Source organism: Haliaeetus albicilla, chromosome 11, assembly GCF_947461875.1.
Source record: "Haliaeetus albicilla chromosome 11, bHalAlb1.1, whole genome shotgun sequence".
NCBI lineage: Eukaryota > Metazoa > Chordata > Aves > Accipitriformes > Accipitridae > Haliaeetus > Haliaeetus albicilla.
This window is the reverse complement of record NC_091493.1, coordinates 30,137,990-30,150,501: the sequence shown is the minus strand read 5'-3', so window position 1 is coordinate 30,150,501 and position 12,512 is coordinate 30,137,990. Positions and strand designations below refer to the sequence as shown.

Below are 12,512 nucleotides of genomic sequence, written 5' to 3'. Positions count from 1 at the left end.
CGGGCATTTATATGAATGGGAGGCCGGGCCCTGACGACACTGCCCATATAAGGGGAGTGACGCGCCCGCCTTCCAAACATGGGCATCCCCCGCCCCACGCCGCAGGGTGCCCCGCCCCCCTGGCGGGGATCCCCCCCGCCTCCCTCCATCCCTCCCGCCTCCCTCCATCCCTCCCCGGCGGCGGGCGGGGGCCGCGCAGGCAGGCAGCGTTAGTCAGGCTCGGAGGCAGAGGAAGCTGAAAAACGCCGCAAAAATTCTCTAGTCATCGGCCTGAGGCTCATCCCAGCATCACCGCTCCCCCTCCCCAGTCAGCGAGGAGAGCCGGGAAGCGAGCTGGGGGGAGGAGGAGGAGGAGGAAGGGCAGCGCTGGGTCGGGTTTCTCACACCAGCTTGCAAAAGGGGGTTTCAGTTCCCCTTATTCCCCCTAGCTGTGGATGTCCTCACCCCCAGCAAAGCCTGAGCACGGGCAGGCCTGCCTGCACCTGCCTGCGAGGGCACAGCTGCTGAGGGGATGGGAGCTGCCGGCTCCTACAGCTCCTCGGAAAGAGCTGGGTCCCCTGCCTGGGCCGCAGTTTGCATCAAGGTGGCTCCGGTAGCCGAACGATAAGCGTGGGCTGCTAGGGGAACACCCCTGAGGATGCGGTTACCTGGCCCAAGTTTTATAGCCTGGTGGCAAAGGAGAAAACAAGGAGTAACAGCTTGGGACAAAGCAAGATATGCCATTTCTGCAGAGTTAATGAGTGCTCTGGAGGAGGGGGTCAGCGATGGGAGGGCCACCTGCAACAGAAAAATTGCTGGCACATCTCGTTGGGGGGTGTCTTATGTCCCTTTCCTTGTGGCAAACTTCTAGGCTGCAAGACTGTGCCTCAAGGACCTGCAAGACTTACACTGTGGACCTCAGTCTGCGCCTGTGTCCAGAAGTCACGACACTAAGGTGCACAGAAATTGGGAAATTTGGCACTTGCCCTTTCCTTGTAGATAAGTTTTGCAAAGTGACTAAAAAGAGAACTGGAAATCCCTGGAAGAAGTTAAGCAAAAGGATGAGCTTCAGCCAAGCTCATTAGAGCCCGGGCAGATTACAGTGGAGCTGTCTAAGAGCAGGGTGTCATTTATTCTGATGGTGCCCTGAAAGTATGTTCACCTCAAAAGCAGGCAGGAAGTGCCATCCCTGCCTCAAATTGCCTGCAGCTGAAACAGAGAAGCATGAAAGAGACTGTGCGAGGAGGAAAATGTTCAAGCTGATTGAAGGAATAGCAACTACTGGTTTCGAAGCGCCTTCTCCTCCTCCTCTTCCTCTTTGAAACCCCCCGCAGCCCCTTGGCTGGCTCCTTCTAATCTGCCCCCCCTCGCTCCCCTCCTCTGAGTCAGTCAGGGTATGAGACGGAACAAAAATAGAAATAGCTTGTGGGTAGGGGCAGATGTTCACACAGCGTCTTAGCGTGGGGGTTGTCTTCACCTGGCCACTGCCGTCATGGCAGCCCGGCTCTGTCCCTTCTTCTGCGCCCACCCTGGAAGGCAGCTGGGCACTGCCGGAGCCGCGGGGCTGGGTTAGGCGTCCTCATGTGCCAACGCCGACTCTGCCAGAACAGGATCCCCACCATGAGAAGTATCGCCACAGCCGTGCCAAAACCCCTTCACATCATCCCTCGGGCAGGCCCGTTATTTTTCACTAGGTGGGAATCTGGCACGGGCAGGGGCGCAGGCACTTATTCCCGCTCACGCAGGAAACCTCCGCACCGCCTGAACGCAACCTGCCTTTCCTGCCGCCCAGCCTCAGGACCCGCTTCTTCCTCCCCAAGAAGCAGCCTGGCTCCCTCGGGGCTCGCCCCCCAGTAACAGCCCAGCTGGCGAACTGGTCCCAGTTCAGCACAGGGAGGGGAAGAGGGGCTGCGGGCAGATGCTAGCGTGCTTCTCCCTCCTGGGAGGAAGAAGGGGGCCAGCGCAGTCACACGAGAGCATCATTTCCTCTCAGGAAACCCAAGTGAAATGTGGAGGGGTGGGAAAGAGAGCTTCCCCCGACTCCTCCTGGCGGAAATGCTAGTCTGAAGGAGGGGGCAAATCCCACCAGCTCAGAAAATAAACTCTCCGTCGAATACCTGAAGTTTGGCCTGGACTGGCGGGTGTATATCACCAGACCTGACCTGCAGCTGACCTTCCTCCATTTACACACCTAATGCTGAGCATCCGAACAACTGCCTTTCAGTAGATTACAGCTCTGCTTTTGTTTCTCAATGGAGTGAGTCATGACCACCTTTTTATTAGAAGAAAATAACAAGGCTGACAACAGCAGTACTAATGCTTCCTCCACTGCAGGGTCCTGGATGCAGAGTGTCCCTGACCCCTCTGCCCACCAGTGAAATGACTCGGTTGTGCTTGGAAATAGATGAACAATCGGGGCTGATGCTGTCGGGGCTGTGGGATGGACATGGATGCTTTTCCGCACTGGAGCAGCTCCTTCGCTTGTCAGGGGCTCCCAGCCAGAAGGGAGAAAGGGGCTCGATTCCTGTAAATGGAGGTGGTTGGGTAACTTAAACCACCCTCTGCTTTAGGTAGGAAACTCCCCTCCTCCCTGCAGCACTTTACATCATTCCCGTTTAGGTTCTGCTGCATCTTTCTGCTCCTCCTCCCGCTTCCCCTTGATAATCTCCCAGGCTCTTTAGTCCTTTGTCTCGGGCTTTTATCGGGGCTTTCAGGTCGGCTGGTCCTTTCCTTTTCTTCCAGGCTGTATTTCCCCGAACCTAGCTCATTCTTCCCTTCTCCCCTTCCCACCTCCTCCGGGCTCTTTGTTTCTGCCTGTTCTCAGTGCTGCGAGGGGAAATCTTCTCCCTGCAGCTGGGGAGGGCTGGCCCCAGCTCCTGGGGGGCACAGCTGGACCCCCACCCCAGGTAAAAACTCCCAGGGCACAGCATCCGTGGGGTAACATCCAGCGGGCACTGCTAAAGAGCACAATGCTGCCTTTTGGGGAGAACAAAATTCAAAAGGAGCATTAAAAAGGCACTTAGGTGAATAAATGAACGGCATTTCTTTGGAAGCAAAAGAGACAGGATCGGCCAAGTTTCTAGGGCTCGAGTTGCCTGAGCTGAGACAAGGGACGCCCTGTGCTGGGTGCTACGTGTGTGCTTGTCACCCCAAAGAGTTAACCCCAGACTTCAGCAAGACCAAATGTGGGAGAAAGCCAGCGGGCTCTGGCTGCTGGAGACTGAGGGGAAGGCGGATCAAGGGTCACACAGAAGATCGGTGGGGAAGGTGGTATAGAGAGTAACCTACATGCTGTGGAGTCCTAGTCTGGGGCTTGAGCCGCTTCATATCCCTGCTGGGGCACAATCCTGAACCCGCATCCTCCGTCTGGTTGTGAAATGCAAGAAATTCCTCAGACGAACAACGCATAGCACAAGACAGCAAAGAAGATGGGTTGGCATTTCTTTAATGTTATTAAGTTTTACATAACATCAGTTTCTATTTTTGGAGCGGCTGATGTCAAAACACTTACAGCGCAAGCAGTGAGATAAGTTTGTGCTGGTAAATGGAGAGCTGGAAGACAGGTAAATTTATACCCAGGGCTAAGGGCAGCCGAGCAGTGGCAATAGGAGATTGTCAAGCTGAGACCTCATTGGTGTCATGACTTGGTGACTCTTGAGACAAAGTCTAACAGAAGAGATCAGATCATGAACATTAGCCTTGTTACGAATTTCTCTTCGTCCCAACAGAATAAGCCATTGCCAAAAGCTGATTCCAGAGGGCGAAAAGCACTCTCAGACACAGACTCTGCGGCAGGACAACCACCTCCCCTGCTTTATGGCCTCATAGATGTGATTTGAAGTTGAGCTGGAATCTCTTTTCTTCCCCCAGAAAGCTAATAAAAAGGTTAGTAATGGCGTGGGCATTTTCAATAAAAAAGAGTTCATACATTTTTTACTTTAAATCTACATTCTGTAACAAATCAATAATCATAAGTGACTATTCCTGAAAAATTAAAAAAAAAATGCATGCCACAACCTATACAATCAGGAAGAACCAACCAAATTTCGGTTTATGGTGGCCCCAGTGTCTCTCAGACCTGGTTGGTATTCCCAGCTCTGCTGCTGTAAAACAGAACTAAGCTCAACAGTGCGTTGGCTTGAATGGGAGCTGCCTGCGCTCACCACTTCTGAAAATCAGGCTGAAAGGGAATCTCAGACTTATGTCTGATTTTTACCTGACTCATGCCTACGTGACTCTACTGACTGCTGCAAGCTGCTGTCAACAGCCACTGTCAGGAATGAAAGAGGAATAAACCAAACCTCCTGTCTCCTTTTAGAAGCCACTGTTCTTTCTGTTCCACTAGCTGATTACTTATTCCTGCGTACAGATAGACAGGCAATTTTTAAAACAAGGATTCCAGCTATCTGCACAATCAAGTTTCAGTTTCTCCGCTTGCGTGACATGGCCCAGAGGATCACGAGCCGTATTGATGGAGCACTTGCCAGACCCAGTTATGAATGTAAAGAACCCGTCTTCCCATTTGCAACCATGTACTATCCCTGGGGTAGCTGCAGTAATTGCTTACATGGGAAAATGATTTGTGTAGTTAGCTGCCTTTAATGTGAGACAAAGCCCTTTTGTTCTTTTATCAACTTGCCAGTTCTCATTTGTTCTTTCCTCTTCCTGCTGCTGTTTCCCCGCACGCATTTCTTGCCTTCTCGTCCTGTCTCTTCCCTTTTCCCGGATGTATTTCCCAGGAACCTGCTCTTATTCCTCACCGGCAGATCTCCCCCCACTAACACAGCCATCGTCAGCCTGGCCAGGTTTTCACTCACATCTTCTGCTTATTCCTGCCCATTGGTACGCAACCAGCCTCGCACTCTGCGAATCCTAGTCCTTGTGTGCAGTTACCGCTTCTTTAGACTGTTGGGAGCCATCAAATGACATAAAATATTCTTACACATGCCGTTTAACTGACTATTAGGACAAGCAAATCTTGGAGAAACGCTGGTTACTTTGGTCCAGATCTTTTGGAAGCAAATCTTATCACCGCTGAATCTGATTCCCTCTGCCTTGGTCTTTCTGACTGACTCATTTCTTAAGCACCAGGTTGTTGCCTAGAGGGTATAATCACATAAATATAATCCACTGCACAGTGCATGTTAGTATGCCCACTCCACTGAGAATAAGTACAGCTCCTGGGTACAGAAATGACTTTTAAAGCTCAAAATGGAAAGCTTGTGCTTTTAGCTGAGAATGTTTTGGAGCCATTTCAGTGGGCTACACAGATATAAGCAAACAAAACAAACACATTCAGTAAAACCCATTATACCTCTGTTTTCTATAGCATTGCCAGTAGCAGGAAAAAACCCCCACCCCTCAGCCCCTGCTTGTTTTCAGGGGTCCCCAGGCATGGTACAGGCAGGGTGACCAGCGGGTCACGACGGAGACTACAAACTCCCTCTCTTACTCCGGCACAAGCTTGGCATTGCACATCCCGTGCCTGAAAAGCTTTTTATCCCACCTTTGCAAAGAGAACACAAACAAAAAGCAGGTCTAGGCTTTGGTCTACCCTCTGGATATCCCCCTGGATGGTATTTCTGGGTGGTGGTTGGGTCTGCTGCAGGGTATCTAGAAGGCAGCTGTGGGGAAAGAGGAAGCAGCTGGAGCCGGCGGGCTGGGGGAGGCTGCGGTGACAGCAGCTTGCAAACGTACCACCCAGAGCTGCGAAGAGGAAGGAGATAAACCAGACCTCCTCTCTCACCGGGGGTAACACAAGGGGTAATGGACTTAAAGTGAAGGAAGGAACATCTGCTGTAGGTGGAGGGAAGCTTCTCGGCGGCAGAGAGCACCGGAGCTGGCGTCGCTGGCTGTGCCAGGCTGCGGTTCTCCACCGCTGAGGGCTCCCAGAACAGGCTGAACAAAAGTCTGTCCGGAAAGATTTATGTAGAGGCGATCCTGCCCTGGGTGAGCTGGATGACCTTCCAAGGAATCTTCCTAGAAGTCCCTGTTTTACAGGCTTGTGTGGATCATGGTCAGGCACACAAGTCTGTGACTTGGTAACTATCCTAAAATCCTTTAAATGACAAAGTAACCTGATTTAATAACTCGATTAATTTCTTTCTTTTTACTGAGTGTCCTTTCTGCTGAAGTTGCTCTATGTTTACTTCAACTGTTGTCTCCCTCCCCTGACATCTGAATCACCCAGAGGAAAAAAAATAATTTTGAATTAAATATTTTTTTTCCCAAAATAAACCTAGTGAAATAACCTTGTAAAAGAGAGGAAATAATCCGCGTCTTTTATGTTCATTTCTCCTAGGCTCCTACTTACTTAACCCCATTTAAACTTTGTATCAGCTTATGACATCCGGTGAAAGTACACTACAGCTTATTAAAATTTAAAGCTGTTACTCCAAGGGAAAACACTGAAAGCTCTTTTATGGATTAGCCAAGTCGGCAGGATGTGGCTTCGACTTTGTATCCTTTTGATGGCATAGCCCACTTGAGCATCTTTATAAAATAAAACTTCCCCATCACTTTCAGCCTGTTACAGCATTCGTTCTACGCACCAAACTGTTTCATGCCAGTAGGACTATGTTCCACCCCTGTATTTCACAATGTAAGAGGGTATCATATGCTAAGCCCATAAAATACATAACTATTTTTAAGCTGAAGTAGATGTGGAAGTAAATAATAACAAAAATGCCATTCATTTAAAAACAAGAGAGTTAAAAAAATTAGGTGATACCTGCCATGCATTTGCTCACCTTTGTTCCATAGGAAGGGCATGATCTGGGACCAGCAGGACCTGACTTATACTGGTATTATCAGACACACACAGCTGAACCAGTGCAGCACCTTGGCTTCTCTTAAGTCAACTTTGTATTGGAAACTCTTCCCAATACAATGCTGCTGCCCACAGTAGGAGTCTTCGCCACAGTTTCCTACTGGCAGAAAAGAGCCCGTGGGGTGACACAGCTGATTTCCCCTGCAGATATGGCAAACAGCCTGTTGCACAGGAACTCCTGCAACAGAAACTGCCTTGCCACTCAGTTTGCAGACTGCACCCCCCAGCAAGCCCTTGTAGGTACGGACAAAGTCGTCTTTTATTTAGCTTCTGTTCCTGGGAAAGGGTGGTCTCCTCTGAGAAAGAGGCTGTTCCTGTATGGGCTTACTTTCAAATGAGCTCCTTCAGGTGATGCTTTGGCTGACACAAGTGCAGACAGGTCTTGGGTCCCCATCTCTCTCGTCCCTCCAAGTGCATTTAATCTCACTTCCTATGACGTCCTCCCTGAGGGCTTGGGGGCCTGAAAAGGCTGGTGTATCAAATTTAAAAGGGGGATTTCCAGGTTTATTAAGACTCTCTTCTTTAATTAAAAGAAAAAATTTCAAAGCCAGGCCCTTCCCCTAGCCCTTCCCAAGTTCCTCCTGGGAAATGCCCCTTCTGACAGGGACTGCTCATGGTGAAGGATCTCTAGGGCTACCTTATAGCCTATGGCTACCAGATAGTTCCGTCCTACAGTCCTGATGATAAATCGAGTAGCAGCCAGTCCTCCAGAGCAGGAGGAAAATGCTAACTCTATAAACTGCTGCTCGCTCCATCCCTCCTGCACCCAGAGGGTTCTGCTTCACTTTCCTTTGCTAAGTTATCTGCAGAAAGGTCCCAGCTGAGCCAGAGGTCATTGTGCTGGAGGGGCTGCACCATCCCGCACCTTCCTCCAGCTCCGGGGTGGGGAGTGTGACCTCTGGCTGAAGACCAGCATGGGGCCGTCACATTTCACACCACCGCAGATGTTTGCCGTGTGAATGTGTGCAGGAAGCCTTACAAAACACGGCTTTCGGGCTGTGAGCTTTGGCAGTCTTTATTATTCACGAACTGTGAGCAGGGACTTCAGTCATACAGCATCACGCTGCTCTCTGCCTACATGCAGGAAAATCTAGAAATCCAGGGAAAGAAAGTGTTCGTCAGTACAAACTCACCATCCCATCAGCGTGCAATGAAGAGGGCACTCAGGCTGGTCCGGAAGCATCTATGTAGGCAGAAGTTGACTCACAGGGAAAAAGAGGTGGGAAGGGAATGGGGCTGAGCTGGGAAACAATTTGTCACTTGCCAGAACATTTGTCCAGCATTGCTTGCGGTGATACTGGAAGCCCAGTTTGGGAGGGGGTGGTGAAGTGACCCTCCCTGCCTGATGCTCAGCTCTCATTCCCACCACTCTCCTCTTCCAGGAGCGTGGTACAGACACATGCACATTCCCTTCCCTGCACCCCTGGGACCTCTTGGGATCCACTCCAGAGGCAGTGCTCTGGGAAGTGTGGTTCGAGGGGCAGCTTCCCGGTTGGGAAGGCTGGTTGCTGGGACACGTCACCACCCAGACCTTAGTGGTGCTTCTTTGGGCATTGGGACATCTGACACACGTTCCACTGGCTGAATCACTGACAGTTTTCGGTTGTTTATAGTACACCTCTTATCTACCAGGAAGGGGAAAAATATTTATTTGGACTGGTTTGGAAAGATCTTGGGCACCTGAACTCACAGGACTTAGAGACAGATGAAGCACCTTTGCCTTTAGAAACTGTTCCTCCAGGGGTGGTCAGTCCTAGAGAAATTGGTCGCTCCGCAGCTGGGGCGTCCCTGTCCTTGAGCCTACAGACAACAGGCTGCTGAAGCTGCCGCTCTGTTTTTTTTATCCTAAAACAACCCCACGAACTAAGCAGCCATGAAGAACAACTAAAGCTTTTCAGGGAATAAAACACATTTGTGATATTGTTAGCTTGCTCCTGGGGCTGCGCCTGGCACTGCGATGAGTTACGAACGCGTGGTGATAGGGACTCTCTTTTCTATACCTATACCACACAGATTGCTGCCGCACCCTCTGTGCATCATGCGCTGCTAGCTAGCCAGAAATACCATCAGACCATAGAGGTGTCCCACCAAGAAGCACACACATGGTGTGAAGCCTCTGAACAGAAACCTCCAGAGGCAGGGACGGAAGACAGCCAGGGATGTGGAAGGGACGGAGCTTCCCAGGGATTCCCTCCATCCGCTCCCTTCTTGTGGAGGGAAGGCTAAGGGAGAGGAAAGTTGTAGCCACAGAAATGCAGCAGCAGGATGAGACAGGCCTGGAGAGTCACAGCTCGGCATGTATTTCCCATATGGTGGCACCATATGGTGACTCTACCTTGTCACAAAGTCAGCATGGCAAGACTGCCCGTGCATTTTCTACTGGTGTGTTTAAAGAGGGGAGAAACCACCGTCACCGCCACAGGGAGACCACAGGAGAGCTATTTGCACATTTTGGCAATATCCCAACGTTATTCCTAAAGGCAGGTTAAGTATCTGCTCTCCTTTCCCACCGCCTGCCCAAGCCCTCTCCTCAAGGTGGTCTGGAGCCGCCCAGAGCTCCTTGCAGGGGCCATGAGCAGAGATACGAGTCCTCCCTGCCCAGGGCAGACCTGCGGTAAATTTGGGACAAGAAAGACATTTCACTGTGGGATTTCACTCTGACTGACAGAGGTTAGACTGTCATGTCCAGAGGGCTCAGCTTGACCAGCTCACACTTTGAACTTTCTTTGCCCTTTCCATGCTGCAGCTTTAAGCCCAGAGAGATGAAATAGTGTGTCTGCTTCATGCTGGCCATCCAGCCCGGCGTGGCGTAGGTGGCTCTATTTTAAGATAATACCCAGGTTGTAAAAAAAAAAAAAAAACCAACAGGTGAGAGGTAGATGTGTCTGCTTCTGCTGCTCTTGCTGTGGGGACAGAAACCTGCAAGAGGGAGATGGTGCGGATACCGGGAGGCAATGACTCCCCTGAAGGAGCAGCAGGTAAGCATCCTGTCCTCAATTAACACTCACCTTCACACTATTTAGCTCAGGCCCCAGGGGCCGGTGCTGGAAGGTGTTACGAGGCTCAGCCTCCTCCCTACAGGCTTATTCCTTAACAAGAGGGCATTGTGCCTGCCTGCGGGAAGCCCGGCCTCATGATGCTGAGCAGGACAAAGGCTCGATTTACCCTGTAAAAGAACTGGAAACCAGGAAGGGGCCGAAGGCAGCCAAAGCCCGCTCTCCCTGTCTGAGACACTTTGGATTTTGATGCAATGGGGTGATCAGCTGCGGGCACAAGCAATCGGGGCTTGGGGCTGCCTGCCTTCAGCAGGGAGAGCTCTGGGGCAGCGTGGAAGTGTGACGTGTCGGGGCCTTATTGCTCCAATCCTCTCTGTTTCCCACGGCATAAATAAAAAAGAGAAGTGCTCCAGATACTCTGCAGCCAGACATAAACATACTCATTTTGTGTTTCACTTGACACTTAAGTGAAAGCCTCCTGCATTGCACATCTACCCTAGTGCACAAGAGGAAAAATGGGGTCTGATGTTTGGAAAAGCCACCTGTGATCCTCCAGCCCTTTGACGTTGGCAATGCTCTGCCTGTTTCAGAGAACGACGTACAGTGTATTGTTCTTTCCAAATAGTTTCTGCACTCCAGGAGTCTAGAAACTCCTGCCTCCTGCCATGTAGTAAGATAACCAAGACAGGAATTACGCGGGGACATTCAAACGTCCCTCTGAATGCAGGCGAGGACCTGCAGAGAGAGCGGAGAGATCCCATGCCCAAAGCCATCAGCTACCTGTGACCAAACACAGGACTATCTCTGCCAGGACAAGTCACGCCGGTCGGTGACAGCAGCAAGATCCTTCGACTGCCCTCCTGGAGGGTGGAAAGGACACCTTGTTCTGCCACCTCTGAGTTATAAGAGCCAAGAAGGGTTGAAATTAAGAAGATAAGGGAAAAATTGTGGCATTGTCTGAGGGAAGGTAGGAGCATGGAGCCACGGATCACTTCGTACATCTCAGAGAGAGAGGAGCTCAGGGCAGGCAGTGATGGGGACCACACAGGCACCTGACCTGGAGCGAGTCTTGAAACTGTTGTGAGAAATGCCTTCCTCCAGCCATAAATGGGTCGGTTTTCTAGCTCACCAGATAATGACTTGGGCCGGCTGATCCTGGCATCCTGCAAGCTGCTGTATCTAGACACAAGCACACAGACATGCAAAAAACCTCCCACAACCAAAACAAAAAAAATCCCGTCCTAAACCCCAACCCTAAAGCACTTAATTGGGCCCAGGATTTAGCACCCACCATTTTTCACAGCAGGCAATTTTATCCATTTATGCAGCTTCCATTCTTTGTCCTCAAATTCAGTTCTTGGGTAGAAGGCATTTCTCCAGTCCAGTCACGACTGACAGGATTATTACAATACATATTTATTGCTGTGTATTGTAGCTGTCAGCCTGAATCAGATCATTTTGGACACCCTGGGAGAAGCTACAGTGAGTGTCTCTCACATTGGCTACCATGCAGACGTGGTCTGGGGAGGCGGGAGGTGATGTGACATGCTGAGCTCAGTGCAGAAGGAGCCACAGCCAGAAATAAACCCTGTCTTGTGGTGGACACTCATTAAACACTTTGCTGCAAATGATTCCCTCCCTCCCTTCCAGGCAGTTCAGGCACCCATGTCAGCTGGATACGTTAGAGACAACCCAGAGGAATGACTGACACGTGTTTTGACCCTGACATTTGGGATTACGAGACATTACGAGTGCATTGCTGTCACGTCAAATACCATCCCATTAACTCTCCAGTGAGCACAGGTCAGTGGGAGATGAAGCCCATCAGCAAGCAGCAATTGTGTTGATATTTCCTTGCTGTTAAATGCTAATAGCTCCAGCTTGTAACTTCAGCCTCATTACCACACTGCAAAAACCTCCAGATACGGGAATTCTCTCTTTCAGCTCCTTAAACTTTTTTCTTTTCTTTTTAGATCAGAGTTCAAGAAAGGATATGGAAGTAGAGACAGATTTTATGTCAGATTTCGGTTACAGCAGGCTTCTGTCTACGTGATTAACTGCAAGGTGGTTGTAGCTGAAATGTACATTGCAAAGGATTTATAAAAACAACTGTCATTAAACTCATATTGAGGCATTTTCTTTTTCGCTCACACATAAGAACTGGATTGCATCTGTACAGCAAGCTGTCAGCCAGCTTATTCGGCAGAACTAAAAAAGATGCTCTTGCTGTGGGTTGCTGTGGGCCTGATTTATGAAAGGTTCCTCCTAACGATACAATCCCAGCTTGATTAGCTACGTAGTGCCTATTCCTGAAAAGGGATTTTTCTATTTCTGTTTCTCTCTCCAGTGGGGGAATTCCCTCTTAATTAGCTGCAGAAGAAAAATTGCAGCAGAATTGGAGGCAGAGAGGGAAGAGAATGTGGAGGTCAATTCTTTCAAGTCAGAAGGGTTATTTCTCACCAGCTGCTGCAGAATATTTTGTCCCTCACTTCCCTGGAGAAAATAAGTTGCAGTCCTATAGAAAATTTTGCAGGATTACTAGAATTTGAACTTGAAATGCTCTCAGTCATCTGGCCCATTTCCACTGCACATGATGGATGAGACCAGTACAAAACGGCAGCGATGGGAAAAAAAAAGTCAACCAAGTTCATGTGAGAAATGAGACTTACATTTTTTAGTAGCGAGCATGATTAACCACTGGAACAAAC

General features: G+C 50.0%; 1 long non-coding RNA gene across 1 annotated transcript; it reads right to left on the bottom strand.

Moving 5' to 3' along the window:
* Nucleotides 1-4,328: 4,328 nt before the first annotated feature.
* Nucleotides 4,329-7,405, bottom strand: LOC138687779 (uncharacterized). Its single transcript, XR_011326898.1, has 2 exons — nt 6,729-7,405; nt 4,329-6,566 (listed from the first exon to the last, which is right to left on the bottom strand). It is a non-coding gene; the product is annotated as an uncharacterized lncRNA (long non-coding RNA).
* Between the last annotated feature and the right edge of the window lie 5,107 nt (nt 7,406-12,512).